This window comes from Myotis lucifugus, unplaced genomic scaffold (genome assembly GCF_000147115.1).
Source record: "Myotis lucifugus unplaced genomic scaffold, Myoluc2.0 scaffold_190, whole genome shotgun sequence".
Taxonomy (NCBI): Eukaryota; Metazoa; Chordata; class Mammalia; order Chiroptera; family Vespertilionidae; genus Myotis; species Myotis lucifugus.
Genome location: NW_005871238.1, coordinates 1,240,420 through 1,264,620, shown reverse-complemented (window position 1 = coordinate 1,264,620; position 24,201 = coordinate 1,240,420). Strand labels below are relative to the sequence as shown.

At 41.0% G+C, this 24,201-nt stretch overlaps 2 pseudogenes; one reads left to right on the top strand and one right to left on the bottom strand.

The window, feature by feature from the left end:
• Positions 1-21,586: 21,586 nt before the first annotated feature.
• On the bottom strand, positions 21,587-22,483 carry LOC106698507 (annotated as a pseudogene).
• A 553-nt stretch (positions 22,484-23,036) lies between these two features.
• Positions 23,037-23,699, top strand: LOC102438228 (annotated as a pseudogene).
• Positions 23,700-24,201: the final 502 nt, after the last annotated feature.

Genomic DNA, 24,201 nt, shown 5'->3' with positions numbered 1-24,201 from the left:
GTTCAGCGAAAGAATCATCTTATCTGTTAATGACAGCGTGATCTTGTGTACAATACTAACGAGCAGAGAGAAGCATCCATCAGACCTTCAAACCTTAGAGGGAAGGCAGGTGAGGGTGTTGGGGGAGGAGAAGAGATCAACCAAAGTACTTGTATGCATGCATATAAGCATAACCAATGGACACAGACACTAGGGGGTGAGGGCACAGATGGGGGTGGGGGAGCAATGGGGGGATAAGGACACATATGGAATACTTTAATCAATAAAGAAAAAAGAAAAAGAATCATCTGATCTGGTTGAAGTCTACTGGTCTTGATAAAGAAGAATGTCTGCTATGACCAGGTTAGCATTCTCCACCCTTGGGAACCCATCCTTCTACGGAAATCAAGGGAAGGAAGAACAGACCTTATGAAGACCGTTTCCAACTGTGATAAGAGCTGTTATACAACAAACAATAAAGTAAAGCCAGCCCATGACCAATACAAACCATTTCCTTTCCTTTCTAAGAAACACATGTGTCTGTCTAGTGCTGAGGCAGAGCAGGAGCGCTGGCTGGAGGAGTCTGAGAAGTGAAGCTTGACATGGTGGGCACGCTTGGCCACAGTATGCATGCACAGGGAAGAGCAAGGGGATCCAAAGAGTCTCTGGCAGGGCCTGAGGCTGAGCAGGCAGCAGATACATGCCCTCCAGCAGGAAGGGGGTCAGGCTTGGGAGGTGCTGGAGTCCTGGACAGCCCCTCTGTGTGGAGAAGTCCTTGAAGCCAGAGAAGATGCTCTCAGGAGTAGCCAGTGGGGATCCTGGTTCTCACTCTCTGAAGGCCACCTGAGAGCCAGCCCCGGGCTGGGAGGATGCAAACAGCAGGTACCTGGGGAACTCATTATGTGGGGTTCATTTGCCCAACCCCAGGTTTAGCATTTTGGGAGCCTGAGGGAAGTTTGTACTTCAAGAAGAAACAGCACTAGAGGCTCTACGATGGTTTATTTAGGTGAATTTCATTTGCTTGAATAAGCACCCTGTGGTAGTTTTTCATTTGTGCCTTGAAAATTTGTAGTTTACAAATCTTGGCAGCTTAAGCACAGAGCCATTATACCTTGATCTTAGCAAGGTTAAGCCCTTTTTCTTATATAGACAGGAACTCTACCCAGTTTAAAAATCTGGTTTTCTGTTTGGAATAAAAGTAGTCAAATATGACCATGGTGGTGCAGGGGCCGGTTTATGCTGCCTGTCTTTCTGCCCTTCTGGCATTCAGAATCCAAAGAACACAGTCTTTAGCCCCAGGGTCCTCTCTTGGCGGCTGGGAAACAGAGAGGAACTTTTGATCACTCTGCTCTGTTTACCCAGAATTACCTGCTCTCCTTTATTTGAGAGTCTACACTTCCCTTGGAGACTTTTCATGAGTTAGTTTATTGCTTCTTTAGTCTCATAGGCAGCGCTTACCTGTGGCCATTCACTCTTCAAGCACTCAGCATGTGCTGGGCCTGTGCTAGCGGCTGGGAAGGCAGAAATAATGAGATGCTCATTAGCCTTTGAGGAGATCACTGTTTGGTGGTAGGTGATAGACATTATAATAAACTGAAATAAATACCATGTGTCAGTGGGGTGGTGAGGAGATGGCCCTTGATTAGACTCAGATTGATTATAGAAAATAATTCCGTAGGTAAAGTAAGGTCGAGCTATACAAGTATTTAGAGTAATTACACTTTACCACTTTTAAGGGCCTCTCAGGTGATTTCACTTTACCCCTCCTGTTCACAGTCTTCAAAGTCCCTTGGCCTCTGACCTCACAAAGGACCACCAGCCTTACAACCAGCTACCTTGAACCCTCTTCCTGGCTATCTGGTGATTGTGCTTCTCTGTGGGGAAACGACACACTTCAGCACTGGGACTCAGTAGATTGATTGGGCAGCCGTGTGAAGATGGATTAAGGTTGGTGAGAAGAGGCAGGGAGACTGCTGATATAACAAATCAGGCCAGAAATCAATTTGAATTAACCTGGAGGAATGGCAGTGGCCCAGAGAGAGACAGATGTTAGAGACATTTGAGGTAAATCAATAGGACTTGTAACTGAATCGATGTGTGGATCAAGGGAGAGGAAACCAATAATTTTATAAACTACGCTCATCAAGTTCAACTCCCTAATTGTTCACAAATACGCATAGCTTCCTATTTTAACAGGTAAGTCAAACAAAATGATCTCTATATCAAATAGTCTATCATGAGATATGATTGGTGGCTATAAGATCTCAATAAGAAAGGAATGGAGTTGAGCAAGATAGCTCAACGTTTTATGATGCCATTACTTTGGAACGTTAGATTTTGGAAATGGGGCACTGGGTAGGTGGTATAAAAATGTGGTACCTGGGGAAAAAGAAGAGGTATTCAGAGTCAACTAGCATTGACTGAACACTTCAACAAGTTGTTTTTTTTTCTTAATCCTCCTAATGACCCTGTTAAGTCAGTGGTATTATCCCCATTTTATAGATGAGAGATGTTCATAGCAGTGTTATTTACAATAGTTAAGGTCTGGAAACAGCCCAAGCACCATCAGGAGATAGTGGATAAAAAAGCTGTGGTACATTTACACAATGAAATACTATGTGGCTGTGAAAAAGAAGGGTCTCTTACCCTTTGCAACAGCATGGATGGACCTGGAGACCATTATGCTAAGTGGAATAAGCCAGTCAGAGAACAAGTATCACATGATCTCCCTTATATGTGGAATCTAATGAACAGAATAAACTGACAAACAAAACAGGTTTAGAGGCATGGAACAGACTGAGAAATCTCAGAGGGGAGGGGAGTGGGGGGACAGGAAGAGATTGATCAAAGAATTTATATGCATACCTCAAGGACACAGACAATAGTGTGGTGAAGACCTGGGGTGGGGCAAGGGCTGGGTGAAGGGGGGAAGTGGGGTGAAAATAGGGGACATCTGTAATAATGTCAACAATAAAAAATAAACTTAAGAAAATAGAAATACTCAGGCTCATAAGCTATTAGGAGCCAGAGACCCAAAGCTAAGAGATAGATATGTAGTATATTTATCAGTGCTTGGGAACAGGCAGTACATAACCTCATTAGAACTCTTTAAAATCCTTAGGGAGCAGTTAAAGGAAGGCTTAAAAGCTGGGCAGCAGGTCTTATAATAATCAGTTAATCTTAAGCCTTATTTGCGGACACCCCTTCTTTGCAGATTTTCTTTTTTTAAAAAAATATGTTTATTGATTTCAGAGAGGAAGGGAGAGGGAGAGAGAGATAGAAACATCAATGATGAGAGAGAATCATTGATCGGTTGCCTCCTGCACACCCCACACTGGGGATCAAGCCCACAACCCAGAAATGTACCCTGACCAGGAATCAAACTGTGACCTACTGGTTCATAGGTCAATGCTCAACCACTGAGCCATGCTGGCCGGGCTCCTTGCAGATTTTCTGGTAGCTTTATTAAAATGGGTAGCTATTTGAAGTTAGAAGCAGAAGGGAGTTCCAACCCATGAGAAAGCAAAGGAAACCATAATATTGAAATTACAAACTGAAAATGACTGAGTTTTTAAAAACTTCTCTGAAAAAGACTGAAAATAGTGTCTGGAGTAGATGATTTGATTTTTTCTGAAAAGAGAAAATATATTGAGGATTGCATAATCTATGTCTTTTGGCAATTTTGTATTTTCCATTCTGATTTATTTTTTAATATCTCATCTCTCTTGACCTTTTACATTTAGTCATGGACTATAATACAATATAAAATACTACAGTTATTATAAGCATTTTGATCTTTTTCCAAATTAAAAAATTATTTTGCAATTACAGTAGACATTCAATATTATAAGTTTCAAGTATACAACACAGTGGTTAGACATTTATATAATTTACTAGAGGCCTGGTGCACAAAATTCGTGCACTTGGGGGGGGGGGTCCCTCAGCCCAGCCTGCGCCCTCTTGCAGTCCAGGAGCCCTCATGGGGAGTGGGCCTAAGCTGTCAGCCAGACATCCTTAGCGCTGCCGTAGAGGCAGGAGAGGCTCCTGCCCAACTCAGGGCTTCTGGCTGAGCGGTGTTCCCCCTGTGAAAGTGCACTGACCACCAGGGGGCAGCTCCTGCATCGAGCATCTGGCCCCTGGTGGTCAGTGCACATCATAGCGACTGGTCTTTCTGCTGTTCTGTCGATTTGCATATTAGCCTTTTGTTATATACGATGAGGTGATCCCCTCCATAAGTCTAGTATCCACCTAACATGATGCATAGTTATTAGAATATTATTGACTATATTCCCTATGCTGTACTCTACTTCCTGTGACAATTTTGTAACTATTTATACATCTTAATCCCTTTACTTTTTTCACCCAGCCCCTCATCCTCCCTCCCTTCTGGCAATCAACAGTTTGTTCTCTATATTTATGATTTGTTTCTGTTTGGCTTGTTCATTCTTTTCTTTTTTTTAGATTCCACATATCAGTGAAATCATATGGGATTTTTCTTTCTCTGTCTGACTTACTTCACTTAGCATAATACCTTCCAAGTCCATTTATGTTTTCACAAATGGTAAAATTTCATTCTTTTTTATGGCCAAGTAATAGTCTGTTATATATGTATCACTTATTCTTTATCTACTCATCTATCGAAGTATGCTTAGGTTGCTACCATATCTGAATTATTGTAAATAATGCTGCAATGAGCATAAGGGTGCACATATTCTTTCAAATTGGTGTTTTGGAGTTCTTTGAATAAATACCCAGAAGTGGAATCTCTGGGTCATAAGGCAGTTCCATTTTTAATTTTTTCCCATAATGGCTACACCAATCTGCGTTCCCGCCAACAGAGTTCCCTTTTCTCTACATCCTCTCCAGTATTTGTTGTTTGTTGATTTATTGATAGTATCAGATTTTTGCTGTACAAAAAGACAACTGATTTATGAATATTAATTTTATATCCTGTTACTTTACTGAACTAATTTATCATTTTTAATTTTTTTCCAGTGGAATCTTTAGGAATTTCTATTTATAGTATCATGTCATCTGCAAATAATGGCAGTGTTACTTCTTCCTTTCCAACTTGAATGCCTTTTATTTCCTTTTCTTGTTTGATGTGGCTAGGATTTCCAATACTATTGTCAACTTAATACACAGTCAAACCTGTAAAGAATTTTTGTGAGTTTATTCGAGCCAAACTGTTGACAATTGCCAGGAAGTAGAATCTCAATTCATTGAGACAATGCTCCAGGGAATGGTGGTCTTTCACCTATTTTTATAAATTGCCATCAAAGGAGGAGACATAAATAGGTTACATGAAATCCATTGGTGAGAGATTAGGGAGGTGGGAGAAAGCAAAACAGGGAAACCTCTGGGATTGGATAAAAAGTAAAATGATAGACACATGCTTCTTTTACATAGGTGGGCATAGGATAGTTTACAGTCAACAATTAACATGATAACAATAACAATAAGGGAATTTGTCATCTCTGCCCTGCCACCCTGGTGCATTGGTTGTGCCTGAGAGGTCCGGAAAAAGGGAAGTTACAAGTTACCCCAACATTCCAAAGGTATGTTATCTAGATGCAAAAAGACAATAGGCTCAGTTAAAATCAAAGTTGACCTTTGTCAGGGAAGATACCAGCCTAGGACATGACTACCCACCACAGGCTGCTTTTTAATTAAAACATTTTAATTTCAGATCATCCTTTGTGGTGACTTTAGGTCTGAGTTTGCAAGACCGCCATGCAGGCCTTTCCTGAGCTAGTCAGGTCAGCATGTGGCCCCTTTTCATCCACACTATGTTGAAAAAAAGTGGTGAAAACTAATATCCTTGTCTTGTTCCTGATCTTATGGAAAACACTTTTTAGCTTTTCCCCATTGAGTATAACCTTAACTATGGACTTTATTATGCTGAGGTGTGTTCCCTCTATTTACACTTTGCTGAGAGTTTTTATCATAAATGGACATTGGGTTTTGTCAAGTGCTTTATCTGTATCTATTGATATGATCATATAGTTTTTACCCTTCATTTTGTTTATGTGGTTTATCACATTAATTGATTTGTGGATATTGATCCAACCTTGCATTCCAGGAATAAAACCCACTTGATCATGATATATGATCTTTTTAATGCATTGCTGAATTAGGTTGGCTAATATTTTGTTGAAAATTTTTGTATCTATATTCATCAGGAATATTGGCCTGTAATTTTTCTGTAAGGTCTTTGGTTGTGGTATCAAGTAATGCTGACCTTGCTCAATTCTGGAAGAAGTTTGAAAAAGATAGGTGTTAATTCTTCTTTGAATGTTTGGTAAAATTCATCTGTGAAGCTCTCAGATCCAGCACTTTTACTTATTAGGAGTTTTTTTTTTATTATTACTGATTTGATTATATTACTAATCCCCTTGGAGCAGGACTTGTCTCAGCAGGGCTCTCTGGTGCCTAATGAGTTTACCCTTTTAATGTGTCACTCGTGGATGTGGTTGGGTGGTCCTTCCATGTGAAACTATCCATCCAGCAGGTATGCTGGCTCTGGGGCCTCCCAGGAGGTACAGGCCAAGGTTGCCACTGCCTTTGCCCTGCCCATTTACACTTGGTACAAAGCACAGTGATCTGCAAATAGTTGGCACTTGTGCTGGGCTTGGCGGTGTCTGGGAGAGGCCAAGTTGTGCACTGAGGCCCTGCCCGGGGCCTCTTAGCTAGTGGCAGGGGGCACCTTGAGACCAGAAGCTATTTGTTTGGGGTTTGTTAATTCGTGAAAGATTTTGGAAAAGTCCACAGCACGAGCAAAGACAGGTCACTTGTATGAAAAAGCCCCTGGAAACAGCGTTGGGGGGCCCACCAGTTGCCTGGGGCAGGGCTCTCAGGGAATCGCCTCTTTAGGCAAATAGTGTTAGCTGGGTTGATGGAGATTCAGATGTGGTGCCTGCCTGCTGGCTCTGTGGGGGGAGGGCTCAGTCAAGAAACAATGGCCTCTGCCAGCACTTCTGTCTGGGAGAAATCTGCTCCCCCATCCCTTCCCTCACAGACAGACCGTTCAGTGCCTCTCCGCATGTCCCTGGTACCTGTGGGTTGTCACCCCGGTGTTGGAACTGAAAGCGATGGGGTCTGAGTAATCTGCACAGGTCCTTTCTGAGGCAGCCTGGGACTCCAGCAGCCTCCACCTTCCTCAGCCACAGGCCTCACAGCCAGAAGTTATGGGGGCTTCTCTTCCCAGCACTAGAACACTGGGCCGGGGAGCCTGGTGTGGGCCTGGGGCCTCTCACTTTTCAGGGGAGACCATCACAGCTGAGATATTCCTCCTGATTTTTCATTGCCACACAGGGGTGTAGGACCAGCCTTTTCTGTGTTTCTGAAACCAGACAATCAATGGGTCTAGACCAGTGATGGCGAACCTATGATACGCGTGTCAGAGGTGACAAGCGAACTCATTTTTTTGGTTGATTTTTCTTTGTTAAATGGCATTTAAATATATAAAATAAATATCAAAAATATAAGTCTTTTGTGGGGAGCCGGCACGGCCATGGCATACTCAGCCCCAGGGTGCCTTACGTGCCATGCCAGCTCAGCCTGGTTCAGTGACCCTGAGTGGGGGGGGGGGGGGGGTGAAAGGATTGAGAAAAGACAGACAAGAGAATGAAAGCTGGGTCTCGGTGGAATGCTGCTCCCTGATGAGGAGACAGCACCAGTGCCCACAAGCCATGTCTTTATTTTATAGCAGATGCCACGAGGCAAAGTAGGGGCGTGATCACGTTGTTTACAGCATTCTTGTGAGTTTCATCCTCACTTAGCTACATGCACCTGAACTCTATCACAAGGCACGTGGGGCTACGTGTCGGACCATAGGTTCAAGCTTACAACCACAGCCGTTGGCTATGATTGTGCTGGGAGGGCCCTGCTCTCCAGCTGGGACTTGCACGTGGCAATGAGAGGACCCTGTCCTTTCATTAGTCCGAGGCTTGATCCTGGCCAAAACACCGTAACCGTGCCCCACAGTCTTTGTTTTACTATGGTTGCAAATATCAAAAAATTTCTATATGTGACACGGCACCAGAGTTAAGTTAGGGTTTTTCAAAATGCTGACACGCTGAGCTCAAAAGGTTCACCATCACTGGTCTAGACTGCCTGTTATCAGAGACATGGTTGAATCATATATGAGCTTTTATTCCAATAATGCTGGCAGTATGGGAGAGCAGCAAATCATCCACAAAAATCTGCCCCCACCATAAGCCACTTGCTTATATTGGGTAGAAGGACAAAGATTGCATGGGGAAGCAGGCAAAGGGGATAAGAATGGGTATGCAAAATGGGCAGTTTACAGGCAATGTGGGCTGGGGGTTTGCAAAGGCCTGGGGTTTTTCAAAGGGCTGGGGGTTTTCAAAGGGCTGGAGGCTCTGGTTTCTGCAACAAGGTTGTCCATCTTTCCAGGATAACAGGCAGCTCCAGATGAAGAGGATGGGTCGCATTTCCAGGGGAGCTCCCAGGCCCCACGTGCAACTCCCAGCCAGGTTAGCATGCGCCTTCTTTAAACAGAACAGAACAATCACGGTTAACAGAGCATGATTCATATTTCTAACAATTATAGCTGGTCCCCAATATTCTATTTCTGCCCCCAGCATTTCCATTTCTATCAGTCTCGATGTGGCTTCTGTATCTCCTTAGTTATAGGACTCCTCTTCAACTAGACTTCAGGTGGTTCTGAATGGCGGTGGTTCTATTGTTTAGCTGTTATTCTGATATGTTCTTGGGAGGACATGTGTACTGCACTTACCTGCTCCACCCCCTTGATGGAAAGCCTCCTGGTTTTGTTCAGTTTATCTCTCTGATTCATCACAGTTGCTGGAGGTTTTATTTTTAAATTAATTTTTCCAAAGTTCCAAAATTTAAAAATAATTTCTATTATTTTATACTTACTTTTCTGTTTTAAATAATTTCTACTTATTATTACTTGTTTCTACCTTATTTGGGAATATTTTGTTATTCTATTTCAAGCTCTTTTTGTTTATTTATTTCCCCTCTTATTTTATAGTAAATACACAACGTTAGGTTTTTTTCTCAGAACGGCTTCAGATGGTCCTTGATTTTTTTGTTGTGTAGTGCTTTTGTTAAGCTGTGGCATATATTTTTAAATTTTTATTTTTATTTCTTTTTAAACTAATAGTTTCTTTAGAAGTTTATGTTAAGGGAATAAACTTGATACAAAAGTCAAGAGCTCAGGTCCTAGAATCAGCATGCCTGGGTTATGTCCCACTTTGCCACTTATTATCTGCCTTGGGCAAGTTGCTTAATGCTTCTGTGGCTCAATTTCTTTATTTGTAAAAAGTGGAGAATATAGTGCTTCCCTCAAACAATTGCTGTGAAGAATGAAGGAGTCAATATTGAATGTGCTTAGGATAATGGCTGGCATATTATAGTAAGTATATGTAAGTGTTTATGAAGTAAATGTTCAGTACTTCATAAAGTGCTGAGGGGTAATGAAGGTTTTGGCTACTCGGGCAGTTGACTTCTTATTTCATGACATTGTGGCTCATTAAAATTATTTATATGACATTAATGTTTCGGAATTTGTTGAGGCATCCTCTGAGGTCAAATTAGTGAACATTCTCTGTATGAAGGTAAGAGTTTCAGATTAGGCTTCTTACTTGTAACTTTTTTAGCTCTCTTAACCCATAGATTGTTTTATTAGTCAGTATCCAAGAAAAATATGCTAACGTCTCCTGCTATTGGGTGTTTCTAATTTCTCCCTATTGTTTTATCAGTTTTTTTAAAAAGGTTTTTTTGTTTTGTATTTTTATTGATTTCAGAGAGGCAGAGAGAGACAGAAACATCAATGATGAGAAAGAATCATCGATCAGCTGCCTCCTTAAACCCCCACTGGGGATCCAGCCCACGACCTGGGTGTGTGACCTGACTGGGAATTGAACCACAACCTCTTGGTTCACAGGTCAAGCAAGCCACACCAACTGGCTATCGGGGTTGTTTTTTTTTAATAATGCATTTTGAAGCTATGCTGTTAGGATCTTATAAATGTATTAATGGAATGTCTTCCTGGTAAATTATAGGGTTAGTCAATATTATAAGTTCCTTAGTGGTTTTCACTTAGAATAATATTTTTTTCTAATATTAATAATATTACAACTTTTTTGTCAACATTTTCCTGGATACCACTTTATACTCTTCATTTTCAAACTTTCTGTAGTATATTGTATTAATGGTGCAGTGTCAGATTATTAAAATTTAGTCTTAAAGCCTCTGTATTTCAATTGATTAGCTTAATTTATTTCATTTATTATAATTCTAGAAATTGTTAGATATATTCTTATTTTTATTTTCTATTTACTAAAATTTCTTACCCTATTTGTTTCTTGGCCAGTTTTCAGTTTGACCAAATTTTTCTGTTTTATTTTTTATTTAGAAAGTTATATATACACTATTTCTATTTATACAACAGTAAACCTTAATGTTAACAATTTAATTTTATTTTTGGTAAGTAATCCAAATCTAGATATAAAAGTACAAAACAGTACTACATTATTAAAACGTGCAATTCTCTATTTACCCAAGATTCTTGCTTCTTAGAAGCAATTACTTTGAACTCTTTTACCTGTTTTTCATGTTACTTACCTGCATATTTCTGCTGTATTATATGTAAATGCATATGACAGTATTTTTTACTCCCTAAATTCTAGGCATTATCTCTCGCCTTTTTAGCTCACTTATAACAATATCTATATACACATAAGCACAAATATAATCACATACTTCTATTGTCATTTTCCCAGTCAAAATTAAATCAGTGTTCAGAACATATCCTATCTAATAATAGACAAACATGGTAATTAACTGTACCTCCGACATGCTTCCCATTGGCTAATCAGGGCGATATGCAAATTAACTGCCAACCAAGATGGCGGCCGGCAGCCAGGCAGCTGAAGGAAACAGGAGGCTTGCTTGCTCTAGTGATGGAGGAAGCCAAGGTTCCCCGCCTGCTGCTGCTGGGCTCTGAGCTTGCACTCTAAGCAACTATGTTGCAATTATAGAAGCTAAACAAACTCCAGAAACCTGCTTTCAGCCAGCCGGGCTTCAGCCAGCAGGACCGCAACAGTGTTACAATTATAGAACCCAAACAAACACAGATACCTTCTTTCAGCAGCCGAGGTCTCAGAGCTGGAGCCCAGCCTCAGAGCTAAAGCCGGCTCTCAGCTCCAGTGACAAATTGAACCCCCTGATAATTCTAGTACCCACCTGGTACCATACATAGTTATTACAAAATTATTGACTGTAATTCCTATGCTGTACTTTACATCCCCATCACTATTTTGTAGTTTCTTAATCCGTTCATCTATCTTTTTCAACCAGCTCCCACTTACCCCACACTCATTTAACAGTACTCAGTTTGTTCTCTGTATCTATGAGTCTATTTCTGTTTTGTTTGTCTGGTTTTTGCTGATTCCACTTATAAGTAAATCACATGTTTGTATCTGTCTGAGTTACTTCATTTAGCATAATACCCTCCAGATCTCTCCATGTTGTCACAAATAATAAGATCTTATTCTTTTATTTTTTTTGGTGCTTAGTAATTTATTGTCATTAATATCTTCTCCCTTTTTAAATTTTCTTTATCGATTAAGGTATTACATATGTGTCCTTATTCCCCCATTGCCCCCCACCCCCAGCTCATGCTCTCACCCCCCTAGTGTCTGTGTCCATTGGATTTTATTCTTTTTATGGTTGAGTAATATTTCATTGTATATATGTACCACTATTTTTTATCCAATTGTCTAATAATGGACATTTGAGTTGCTTCCATGTTTTGGATATTGCAAATAACACTGCAATGAACATAGATGTGCATATATCTTTCAAATTAGTGTTTTGGTTTTCTTCAGATATATGCCCGGAAGTAGAATTGCTGGGTCATGAGGTAGTTCCATTGTTAATTTTTTGAAAACAAAAACAAACCCTCACTATTTTTCATAGTGGCTTCACCAATTTTCAATCCCAAAAAGTGCATGATATTGAACCAACTTGCAGATATTGAACCAATGTATCATCTTTTTAATGTATTTCTAAATTTGTTTTGCTCGTATTTTGTTGAGGATATTTGCCTTTAAGCTCATTAGGGCTATTGGACTATACTTTTCCTTTTCCTTGTAATGTCTTTTTCTGGTTTTGGAATCAGAGTAATGATGGTCTCATACAATGAGCTTGGGAGCCTTTTATTACCTTCAATTTTTGGGGACACCTCTTCAATAACTTCCTGAGAACAAGAATATGGAATGTAATTTTTTGTAATATTACTTCTTTATGAGCATCTTTCTTATATTTGTATATGTTGGAAATAATTTGCTGAATGTTAATTAGCTTAGGAGTTATTTTCCTTCATAATTGAAGGCACTGCTTCATTGTTTTCTAACTTCTTGTGTGACTGGAAAAACATTCAATTTCTTTTAAATTTTTAGTCTTTTTAATATAATGTTCTTTCACCTCTCTCATTTGGGAACCTTCTGGAATTTTTCTTTATCCTTAGAGTTTGGGTATTACAAGATGATACTCTTCAATGTGTAAACACTTTTTTCCCCACAGTGTGCTAGTCACTCAATCTGGAAATTCATGATCTTCCATATTTTGAAATATATTTTTTATTGATGTTTTCTCTCTTTTATTTTCTCTATTCATTTTGGAACTCATATTTGTTGGACATTAAACTTCTATCAATCCTGACATTTTCTATTTTCTCTCTTTTATTATCTAACTGTTTTCTTCTTTACTACATTTTCTGGAAGATTTCCTCAACATTCTCTTCCAATCTTTGAATTTATTAATTAAATAAATTGTCTTTTTAAAAATATTTATTGTTATTGAAGCCTGTTTTTATTTTATTGATGCACTCTATTCCTTTATCTCTTAAAGGATCACATATATACACACACACACACACACACACACACACACACACATATATATATATATGTAGATACATATATATGTAGATATATATATATGCAGGTATATATATAAAAAATATATATGCAGCATTTCTCTAATATTCTTTCTAATTTCTGAACACCTTGTTGCAGGATTGTAAGAGTCAAAGGAGGAAAAGGAGACTGGGAAGAAAGTCTCTCTGCTTCGTATATAAAATATTTCTTAATTCTTTTATTTTCTACTAGCATTTCCCTTCAGTTCTGCAAATATCTCTGGAAAATATAAATCTCCAGTATTTACCTTGAATGTGAGAAAGACATTGACCTTACTATGCAGAGTAAGAATGAAACCTCCACTCTGTATATTCTGGAAGAACCACATTTAGAGAATTAAGAAAATGGGAATAAAGCCATCGTCAAGAACTGTGAAGTGCCTGAGATTTACCTAACTTGCAGGCTTACAATTTTGCCTTCCACTTTTTCACAAGCTCAGGCAGAAGGCATGACACTCCTGGGTCTGAGACAAGAGGCATTATTACTCACAGCAATAGCATTGTCATTTGCACCAGTTCTTACAGAAGAACACAAAGGGAGCCTGGAAACATCTTAATGTGCAGTGACTTGCATTAGAAACGTGGGGCTCTGACTCTGGGGAACTTGAATCTGCTGTAATGTTCATTAAACGTGCCTATTCTTTGCTTCAGAGGAAGACACCATCTCTGTCTTCTAAGGCTGTTAACTATACAAATATTCTTGCAATAACCATCCGGAGCAATAGCAATCAGTGCCTCTGCTCACAAGACATGCAGAATACAAGAGCCCCAAGGAGAATGGTCACAGTTCAAATATGTACAGCAAAGTCTCATGGGAAGGATGCTGTGCTGTGTGTTGCAGTGGGTGGGGGTAAATGTTGGCTTCAATAATAAAGTATAGATACATTGAGCATCACATATGGGAGAAAACAGCATGGCTTTAATACGGGGAATGTATTCTTTAAAAGCCTAGATGAACCATTTGCTGTATACATTAAAGAAATAATTTAATTTTGGTTTCAAAACTTGGAAAGGCTCTATCTCTAAAATTTGAGCCATTAAAATAATTAAAAACTTTTATCTAATATGGGTAGATTAGAGTTTGGTAATAAAGGATATATGGTTATTTATCTTAATGAGAATGTGTACACTTCTCAAAGTTGTAAAGATATAAAGTTAATTAAAATAAATGGAAAGAATTTTTTTACAGCTCACAGGAAGAGGAAGGTAAGATTCAGTAAAAACTGAAAAATAACATATTAAATAAAAGGTTGTAGAGTATGGTAAAGCACAAATGGCTTTCTTAGGAAGGGGAGGCCCAGAGCAGGAGCAGTCATGAGTTTCTCTTTAATAGTTAGGAAGGCCTTTTGGGTCCTGGCCAGTGTGGCTCAGTGGTTGAGCATCATCTGTGTACCAAAAGGTCGCTGGTTTGATTCCTGGTCAGGACACATACCCAGGTTGCAGGTTCATGTGGGAGGCAACCAATCACTGTTTCTCTCCCTCTGCCTTACTCTGTTGTAAAGTCAATAAAAACATTAAGGAAAAAGAAGAGGAGGAGGAGGAGGAGGAGGAGGAGGAGGAGTTCCAGTCTAGGGACTCTAGGTCTGTTCACTTTAAAGCCGCATAAAGCAGTTTTTCAATCAGTTTAAAGTTGGGGATCCGTATCCTGCAAAATCTTAATTGATGACGGGTGGCTGCTATGGCTACCTGAAAGGTAGGGTCCCTCCTGTCTGGGAGTAAACTTCTCTGTCCTTGGGTGATCTCAAATCCCAAGTACTTACATTGGGCTGGGATATTTGAGCCTTTTTCTGGGAGACTTTGTATCTCAGATCAGCTAGAAAGTTCAGAGTTAACATGGTGTTCTTGTTACAGGCCCCCTCATCTAGGCTGGCAATAAAAGTGTCATCAACATATAGAGTTCCTTTAGCCAGTTACAGTCTCTCAAGGCTCTAGCTAAAATTTTCCCAAATAGGGTGGGGGAGTTTTTAAATCCCTGAGGAAGCACTATCCAGCAAAAAGGGTTTTTGTTTTGTTTTTGTATTGGAGGTTGGGTCTTCCCATTCAAAGGCAAAAACATTCCTGTGATACAGGACTGAAGTGTATACAGAAGAAAGCATCTTTCAAAACCAATACTGTAAGCCAGCAAAACACCCCAGATAAGGTGATTAGTCATCTGTAAGGTTTGGGGATCACCAGATATATGTCCTCTACTATTTGGCTTATAGCTTGTAAGTCTGAACAAATCAATACTCATTCGGGCCTGGCTTCTGTACAAGGAGAATGCCATTGTCAAGGGCTAAATTCCTTTCTTTGCTTATTCTTTTAGCTCTTGTTTCAAATGAGAAATAATGGCCTTTTCCTGTAGGTGGATCTGCACTGGGACAGCTGTCTTGACTTGTCTTGGCCTGCCTTAGGCTCAAACCTTCAAAGTTAACTACTCTCAAGATAATACCTGGGATTTTCTTAGGGATGGTCTTGCTCCCAGAGCTTAATAAGGCCACCTGTAAAGCACAGGCATTTTCTGGAAAATTTTTTAATGTCTATTCAGTCAAGGGCAAAGATTACCCTTGCATTCAGTTTGGTCCGTAAATCTCATCCTAGGAGTGGAATCGGGCACTCAGGCACATCTAGGAAGCTCTGCCTTAGGTACATGTTTCTCCCATTTTGAAGTTCAATGTTTGGAGGAACAGCTTTTGCCGGGCCTTCCCTAAGGCCCCCATTATTAGCATCCTTTCCTGTGATCGTTCTGTTAATCGTGTATTTAACACAGAGTAAGTGGCTGCTGTGTTGATTAAGAAGTCAATAAATTGGTTTTTCACTTCTAAGGTGATCTGGGGTTCCATGTGGTTGACGTTAAAAGAGCTGTTGCTTTTACTGGAGCCCCTGGAACTCAGCATTCCCGGACACTGTCTGCAGTCTGGTGTGTTTGCAGTGCATTTCCATTGGATTTCGAGTGTCCTGGACCCTGGCTCAGAATCGGGCGATTCTTTTCCCAGTGTCCTTCCTGTTTGCAATGGGCACGCCGATTTGGACCTGGTTTGGGGCATCCTCTAGAGTTGAACACTTTAGGTTGGGGGGCAGGTCTGACCTTGTTTGTCATCTCATGTCTTCCTGGTTTCAGAGCCATAGCCAGCATTTAGGCATGTAGCTTTATTTCTTGCCTTTTTTCCCTCTTTGAAGCCTGGTTTTGGCTCTTGAAGACCCTGAAAGAAATGTCTACCGATTGTGGAGTTGGCATCCCATAAGCACCCTCAACCTTTTGAAGTTCCCTATGGATATCTGATGCAATCTGAGTTATGAAGGTCATGGTAATGACCATTACGTTTTCAGGAGCAGTGGACTCTAGGTCAGTGTACTAACGGTAGGCTGCACAAATCCACTCCGAGAATTCCGAAGGGTTTTTCTCAGCTCAGTGGTTGAGCATTTGAACTTTACTGAAAGTTTTTGTTTGTTTAGGTACTCCCTTCTTAGGCCAGAACACAACCCTATAATGTTCAAGTTTTGTTAAGTATCATCATTAGCGTTCCATCAGGGGTCAATTGTAGGAATGGCTATAGAGGCTTCAGCCCTAATCAAATATTGAGGGTTTTTATTGTGTAGATCAAGCATGTCAAACTCAAAGGCTAACACAGGCCAAATAAATAAGGTTTAAGTTTATGTGGGTCACAAAAAAACCAAAAGCTTCAATTTTTATAGAAACAGGTTTATTTCGATAGAGACATGCTGAATACAAAGGGCTGAAATAAATGAGTCATTGTTAACATAAAATAATAGAACATTTTAATAAAAATTAATATTTTTTCTTGAACATTAACTTACCAGATACTGAATAACTGCACAAATTAATAAGCATAACGCAAATAAACCTATTTTTCATGTTCTTCAAAAGTGAAATATTTCCTGTTGCACACAACAAAAAAGTCAATGCAAGACTAATGACGTGGCAATCAACTGCTAAAATATTCGCTGCTAGTATTAGTGGAGAGAAATGGGGCGCCTGTGCATAAGGCCCATAAGGGAAATGAATGCAACACGATTATAGTAATCAGTCATTAGCAAATGTTGTAGTTTGTTATTAGTAACTAGAGTCCCGGTGCACGAATTTGTGCATGGGTGAGGTCCCGAACGGGGTTGGGAGGGCAGGATATGATCAGCCCTCCGGGCAGGCGGTGGAATGCTCTTGCTGGCCTGGGATCCGGATCCATCCCGCTGATGTTCACGCTGGTTGTCGGGAGCCTCCTGGTGGCCGCTTTTATATCCTTTCTTCCTTGCGGAGCATCTAGGGTGGGGAAGTGGCCGCGATGCCCGAGGCTGACTTCCAGGAGGTCGGCAGCACTGTCAGGATGGTGCCAGCAGCGCTGGTCTGTCGGTGCCTGGCCTGTTCTCTGGAAATTGGACCTGCAGGACTACTGAGGGAGTGGACCACTGGGACAGGTCAGTCAGCTGAGTGGTGCTCCTGCTGTGGGAGCGCACTGACTATCAGGGGACAGCTCCTGTGTTGAGTGTCTGCCCCCTGGTGATCAGTGCTCATCATAGTGACTGGTCTACCGGTTGTTCCGGTTTTTCTAGTCGTTCTGTAATGGTCACTTAGGGTTTTATAGAGAGAGATTATGTATAACAGGATATTGTAAAAATTAAGTTAAGAAATTTTTATTAAAATGTTCCTTACATACTGTTATATTGGCTGGGCCGCAAAAATATTTGTTGTGGGTCGCGAGTTTGACATGCGTGGTGTAAATGATTAGCCTCCTGTCTAGCTTTTTCTAAAATGGTTTGTCTTCTTCAGCAGTCAGGAGAGTAGTACATGCTGAATGTCTATCCAGGCTGGTCTATGAGAAGTAAAGATAGAAGCAAAGAGACTTCCCATTCTTAAAGAGACTTTCCTCTCTGTATGCAGCACAGTATTTCTCCATCTAATGAGGTGTGAGGAGGAGAAAGAAGTGTATACCCAAAGCATTCTTGCCGGGGTGGCCATTTGCATTCTGCTCTCTTATTGGCATCTGTCTTGAAGGTTATTGCCATGCCTGGATTGGGGAAGTTTCCTGACCAAATTGGGTACCCCTTTTGGTATGGAAAGGGGAAGCCATTCCTGTATTTATAGTTTTGGAATACCCACAGAAGGGAAGGGGGTGTTGCCTGCACTGCAACTTTGTTATTCCCAATAGGGGGTAGGGGGTAGGTGAGGTGGCAAAAACTGATGCTGAAATCAGTTGCTTCATTTCCAACAGAATAGGCTCAGTTGATTTCACTGTCTTTTGTACCAAATTTTTACATTTTCTCTGAAGAGGTCTGTTCTGATACATTAACATGGATGCCTGGAGATATGAGATCTCTAGCTGTGTTTATCCTCTGGCGAGTGTTCCTCTGAGTCTAAGGAATACTGTGGTCATGCCAGTCTGCATACAAAAATCATTCCTTTTCTTTTCATGGTCCCATAGCTAAATGTTTCCCAGTTCTGTAATATATAGCCCTGGGGGCTACACTGAGTTACAGATGTGGAGTTACCCATATCATTAAGGCCTAGAACCAAAACATTTACTTATTTTAGCTCGAGCCATGTTGGATAAGTTCTAGGATTAGATAGTTGCTAGTGAGTAGAGAGTTGTAAATTCTACGAGTTGAACAGCAACAAGTCAGACACAGTAGACAAGAGAGCAGGAAAGCTTGTTTGGCCTAAACTTGTGCTACGTCTCATACCCTGAGTATTATTTACTCAGAGGAGACAAACAGGAGGCCCACTCAGTTTGGTGGCTATGAGACAAACAGCTGCCTCGAATTAGGCTGGGACAAGCTTCTGCTGCCAACTCCTTCCAGGTTTGCTGAAATGCTGTCAGATTGGCCCCATTCCCAGAACATGAGACTCAGACAAATAACAAATAAGCAAACTAATAAACAAGACCTCTTGGTTCCACCAAGTTTCCACGATTCTGGGAGAGAGAGAGAGAGAGAGAGAGAGAGAGAGAGAGAGAGAGAGAGAGAGAGAGAGAGAGAGAGAGAGAGAGAGAGAGAGACACTAGCAAAACAAATTTACAAGATTTCTTCCTCTTGGTTCCCGCCAAGTTTCCCCGAGTCTGGAAGAGGGAACCTAGACAAATAACCTTTCTTGCTGGGTTTCCCCATGAGATCAAACAAACTAGCTAAGATTTCTCAGGAACTGTTTCTCTCCCTGTTCCCATTCAGGTTTCCTGGAGCCCAGGAGAAGGTGGTTATTTGGGGCTTTATCACTCACAAAACCTTACAGAAGAAATCCTTGATTTCCAAAACCATAATAAGCATACTTTGTTTATTATGCTGCAAACAAATGCACTGTAAGTCGGGGGCGCCCAGTCATGAGCCACAGTCCAGTCTCTGCCTCTGAGACAACAGGTCAGGTAGCTGGCAGGCAGGGGCCTGGAGGCAAGCCCTGGGCTGGGGTTTCCCAACCCACGGGCAAAAGGGAGCCCTATATTAGGTGCCAAAATTGTTACCACACTGAAAGGGTCCATTTACCTGTGAGCATCAAAGCCCAACAAGTTGCAAATAGGAGTTTGCAGGAGAGAAAGTAGAGGTTTATTAGTTGAGAAAGTGGTTCCAAGCTGGGAGTCACAGGTAAGCTAATGCTCAAAGACCTGGCTCCCTAATGGCTTTCAGGGTTTGGGTTCTATAGGGGAAAAGTTAATCATAGTGGCTAAAGGAGTTAGGGTTGGGCTCTATTGATTGATTAGGGCCAGGGGAAGGATGCCAGCCATGTCATTGTTCTGCCTGGTATCATGAGGGTGTGGTCTACAGGTCATTCTGCTTTCATGAGCCTGCGGGTGACACACAACTGAAGTCAAGATGTTGTCTCTTGCTTGACCAAATCTCTGTTTCAGCGGTTAACACACATGAGGCTTTGTTCTTAAGACAGTTTGATGCTGACCAGAATCTGATGTCCTAAGGGCTCAATGATCAAGGGAGTGGACATGCAAGGGAGAGGGAGGTGGGTGGACGAATGAAAGAAAGGAAGAAAGGTCACATTAAAGAAATAAAATCACATTCAAGAAAGGACGTTTTTGTGAGTCAAAACTGCCAAAATTAATGGTCAATTGTGAGTCATTGTGCTTGCCATATTGGTAACATTCAACCCAAATAATAATTGTTCTTTCTTGGAAACCAAGAGGCAAGACACATCCTCTCATAGTTTTTATACTTTTTACTTTTCCTCTCCCAGTGTCATCTCTCTTTCCTCTCTTTGTCGCTCTTTTGAGGTTGGAGAACCTCTAGGTCCAGCCACACACTTCCGTATTTACGCTTACAACCTACTGATCTCCTCCTCTTTTGGCTTTAAACAATTCCCAAGCTTAGCTCATAGGTAAGACATTTGTCTTAAAAGCTGAACTATTTTTTAACCTTAGTAATTTTTTCTACAGAGGAAAGCTTCTTTTAGTTTATAAAGAGTGATTATATATATAGAAAACCTAATTACTAAAGTACTTTGCATGGGATTATATGCATAATATAAAATATAGAGTTTGAAGAATTTAGGTCTTCTGCCAAATCAAATAAATACATAAATAAATACATAAATACATAAATAAGGCATGAGCATTGTGGAGAAGACAGTACAGATAGTTGGATATAGAAGGCCTAATCTAACACCTCCGAGCTAAATACCGCTGTAAGAAAGGCAGAGGAAGCTGATAAAAGCAAAGGGGTATGCCTCTCAGTTTCCAGAAGAGACTCTTATGAAAGGCCTAAATCATGGTGGAGCAGAAAAGGGTAAATGAAGCATCTCGGTCGATAGCTCTCTCCATTACGGAGTCACAGATGCAGCTGAATGTACAAGTGACCTCAAGAAGTATCTGAAAGAAGGCAAGTGCTCTTAGAGCAGTCACAAGGAAGATGAAGTTCAGAGACCACATTAATTAATAACATGACAAGACCAGAATAATCTCAATGGATGCCAACAAAGATGGCCACAGGGGGTCATGTCCATGAGGGAGACATTTCTTTTAGCCCTACAAGGACTTCTTCATGTGGCTTATCCTCAGCCAGCAGAAGCAAAGATTCAGACCAAGTCATGTGAGCTGTATTCACATGGCCAGAGCTCCACTAACTCCCCTTATCCCCATGCCTACTCCCTAATTCCCTTTCCTCTGGAATCCCCATGTGACAGGAGACTTGCAGTGGGTTGTTTGAAAATGTTCTCTCTAGAAGGTTTTTTAGTTCATTCTAAACCCATTTCCTAAAACATATCTATATTTTTGCTTTGCTTATCTTATTAAAACACAAGGCAATTAGATTTTTGCACAATTTCCTTTCTAGTAACCACTTGTTCAAACTTTGAGTTTATGTTAAAAGAAGATTCAGTGAAGTTGCAATTTTAATGTGATTTATACTTCAGCAAAGTGGACCCGTCACTTTAAATGTAAGCTTCAGATGAACACTAGCTCACACTCTGACCTTGTCACCATCTCCTGGAATAAGGTCTATGGGTGTTTGTCTTCAGATCCGTATTTTGTTAACAAAACAATTGAGGAAGTGAGAGTGAATTATTAGAGGCTACCCCAGCTTCACTTTTGCCCCGGCCCTGATTATAATGTATGAGACTTCACCAAGCTCTTGAAAACCGGGCTTTGTAACTTTACCTAAAGCTTTCGTTTGGAAGACATGAATGCCTATTTGGGTAGGAATTTCATCTTAGGAAAGGGATTCCCTAGCCACCACTCTGTACAGAGCATCCTGAACATATTTGTTTCTCATACTACACACAACAGGATTCAGTAAAGGTGTTGTGACAGAGTAGATCCCTGAGATTATCTGATCTTGACCTTTGGTGTTTTCTGACTTGGGCTTGAAGTAGGCAATGGAGACACAGCCATATGAGGTGTGAGGTACAGGTACTAATGCTCTTCTTCCAGCTTTCCACTGAGGCAATCTTGAGAATGGTGGAAATAATGAGGACATAAGAGACAAAGAGGAAGGTGGCAGGAACTGTGATGGCCAAGAGGCTGATAATTAAGGTCAGGATATCATTGGTGATTGGAGTAGCACAGGCCAAATCCAGCACAGGTCGAACACCACAGAAGAAATACTCCATCCATGTGTTGCAAAAGGGTAGATTGAAAATAGCCACAGCCAGAACCCTGTGGCACAGACTGAGGGTGTCATGGCACAGACCCTCCAGTTCATGATGATGACTAACGACAGTGGGTTGCAATGGCCACGTAGCGGTCATGCCCCATTAGTGCTAGCAGAAGGCAGTTCGTGATAGCAAAACCAAGGAAGAAAAAGAGCTGAGCCCCACAGCCCTCCAGAGAGATGGATTGGCTCAGGCCTATGAGACTGGCAAGCATGTGGGAGATAATGACCAGGGAGTAGAAAGTCCCTGATGTGGAGAAGACACTTAGAAAGAATTACATGGGGATGTGGAGGTGATGCTCAATACAGGTAATAGTCACCATAATGACATTGCCAGCCAGAGTTAAGATATACAAGGCAAGAAACACCACAAAGAATGTTGAGTTGATGTTCTCAGAAGTTGGAGAGACCTTGAAAATCAAACTCTCTTACTTCTGTCTGGTTGACTTTCTTCATTGAGGATCTCAGGGCTGAAAGTTAAAGAGAAGGTCAATACCTTCTCTTGCATCTGAGACTGCCCTGATCTATGGTGAACACTCTCCAGAGCTAAGATTCAATATCACAAAGACCCAGTTCAAAACTTCATGAATCAAGGGATTTGGAAGACTAGTCCTAGAACTTGAAGTAAAGGTACAGAAAGTTTGAGCAATATGATGTAAAAGTTTGAGGTAAACCATTCTTTTCAAGTATACCTGGGTCATTAAAAGAAAAATGGCCATCCGTATGGTTTATGAAGTTGGTCTCAAAAATTTCTTAGAACTGTATTTTCTTAAAATATAGACCACATTCTGAGGCCACAGTGTGACTAAGTTAGAAATTGTCACCAAAAATGATAACTTGAAAAATTGCAAGTGTTTGATAATCTAACTGATAGTTCAAAGAGGAACTTATAATGGATATTATGAAATATTTAGAACTAAACAGTAATAAAAGATTCACAGTAATAAAAAGTACACAATGTATTTAGAACATTATTAGAAGGAAGTTTATAATTTAAAGTGCTTGTTTGGGCGCGAAGATGGCTGAGCAGGCACCCAAGTCGGTGCTGTTCGTGTGTCTGGGTAACATCTGTCGATCACCCATTGCTGAGGCAGTTTTCAGAAAACTTGTAACTGATCAAAACGTCTCAGATAAGTGGAGGATAGACAGTGCAGCGACCTCCACGTACGAAGTAGGAAACCCTCCTGATTATCGAGGGCAGAATTGCATGAAGAAGCATGGTGTTCCCATGAATCACGTTGCCCGGCAGGTTACTAAAGATTTTGTCACATTCGATTATATGCTGTGTATGGATGAGAGCAATCTGAGAGACTTGACTAGAAAAAGTCATCAAGTCAATAACAGCAAAGCTAAGATTGAACTACTTGGGAGCTACGATCCTCAGAAACAGCTCATTATTGAAGACCCCTATTACGGGAATGAGTCCGACTTTGAAACCGTGTACCAGCAGTGTCTGAGGTGCTGCAGGGCCTTCCTGGAGAAGGCCCACTAGTGCGTCCGTCCCTGAGCCCGCTGGTGCCTGGCCCCGCGTCCCAGCCGAGGGTCACGTCCGTAGCTCAAGGCCAGTGCTGGTATTTGCATCCACCTGCTGTTTCTTACCTTAAAAATAATTGTAGATGGAAATCAGTGGTTGTGTTTGGCAAAAGAATAAATATCTTTGACTCAGACAGTTTATGGGGCACACGAAGTGTTCTTACACCAGTGGGGCCTCCCACTTGGCTCCAGTTTCAGACGAAACCGTAGAACAACCTATCCCTCCGTCAGCATGTGAGCCTCGTAAGTCTCCTGCCTCCTCCTTCCCCGAGTCCGGACGACATGAGAAGGAGCGCCCTGTCCCCGGCCACTCCCTTCCACGGGCGGTAGGGGCCCTCCCTCGGGGCTCATAAGCCCCATGAGCATGTTCGTTCACACCCTGTGCTTGTAGGAAAGAGAAAGGTTTATGGAATAACAATCCTTCCTAGTTTCTGTCTAGCTTGTAGCATAAGGGAGTCAGCTTATTTGTCCCAGTTGAGCCACAATTATATCCAGAAAGAAGGACACTTGTTAGCTGCTTTATCTGTGGTTAGTAAGAGTTGGAAAATTTTAAGTTGGAATGCTTAAATATTGATGTGGTGATACGTATTCTTCAGTGCTTAATTTATAGGTAACTTCTATGTCCTTTCGGATAACTAATC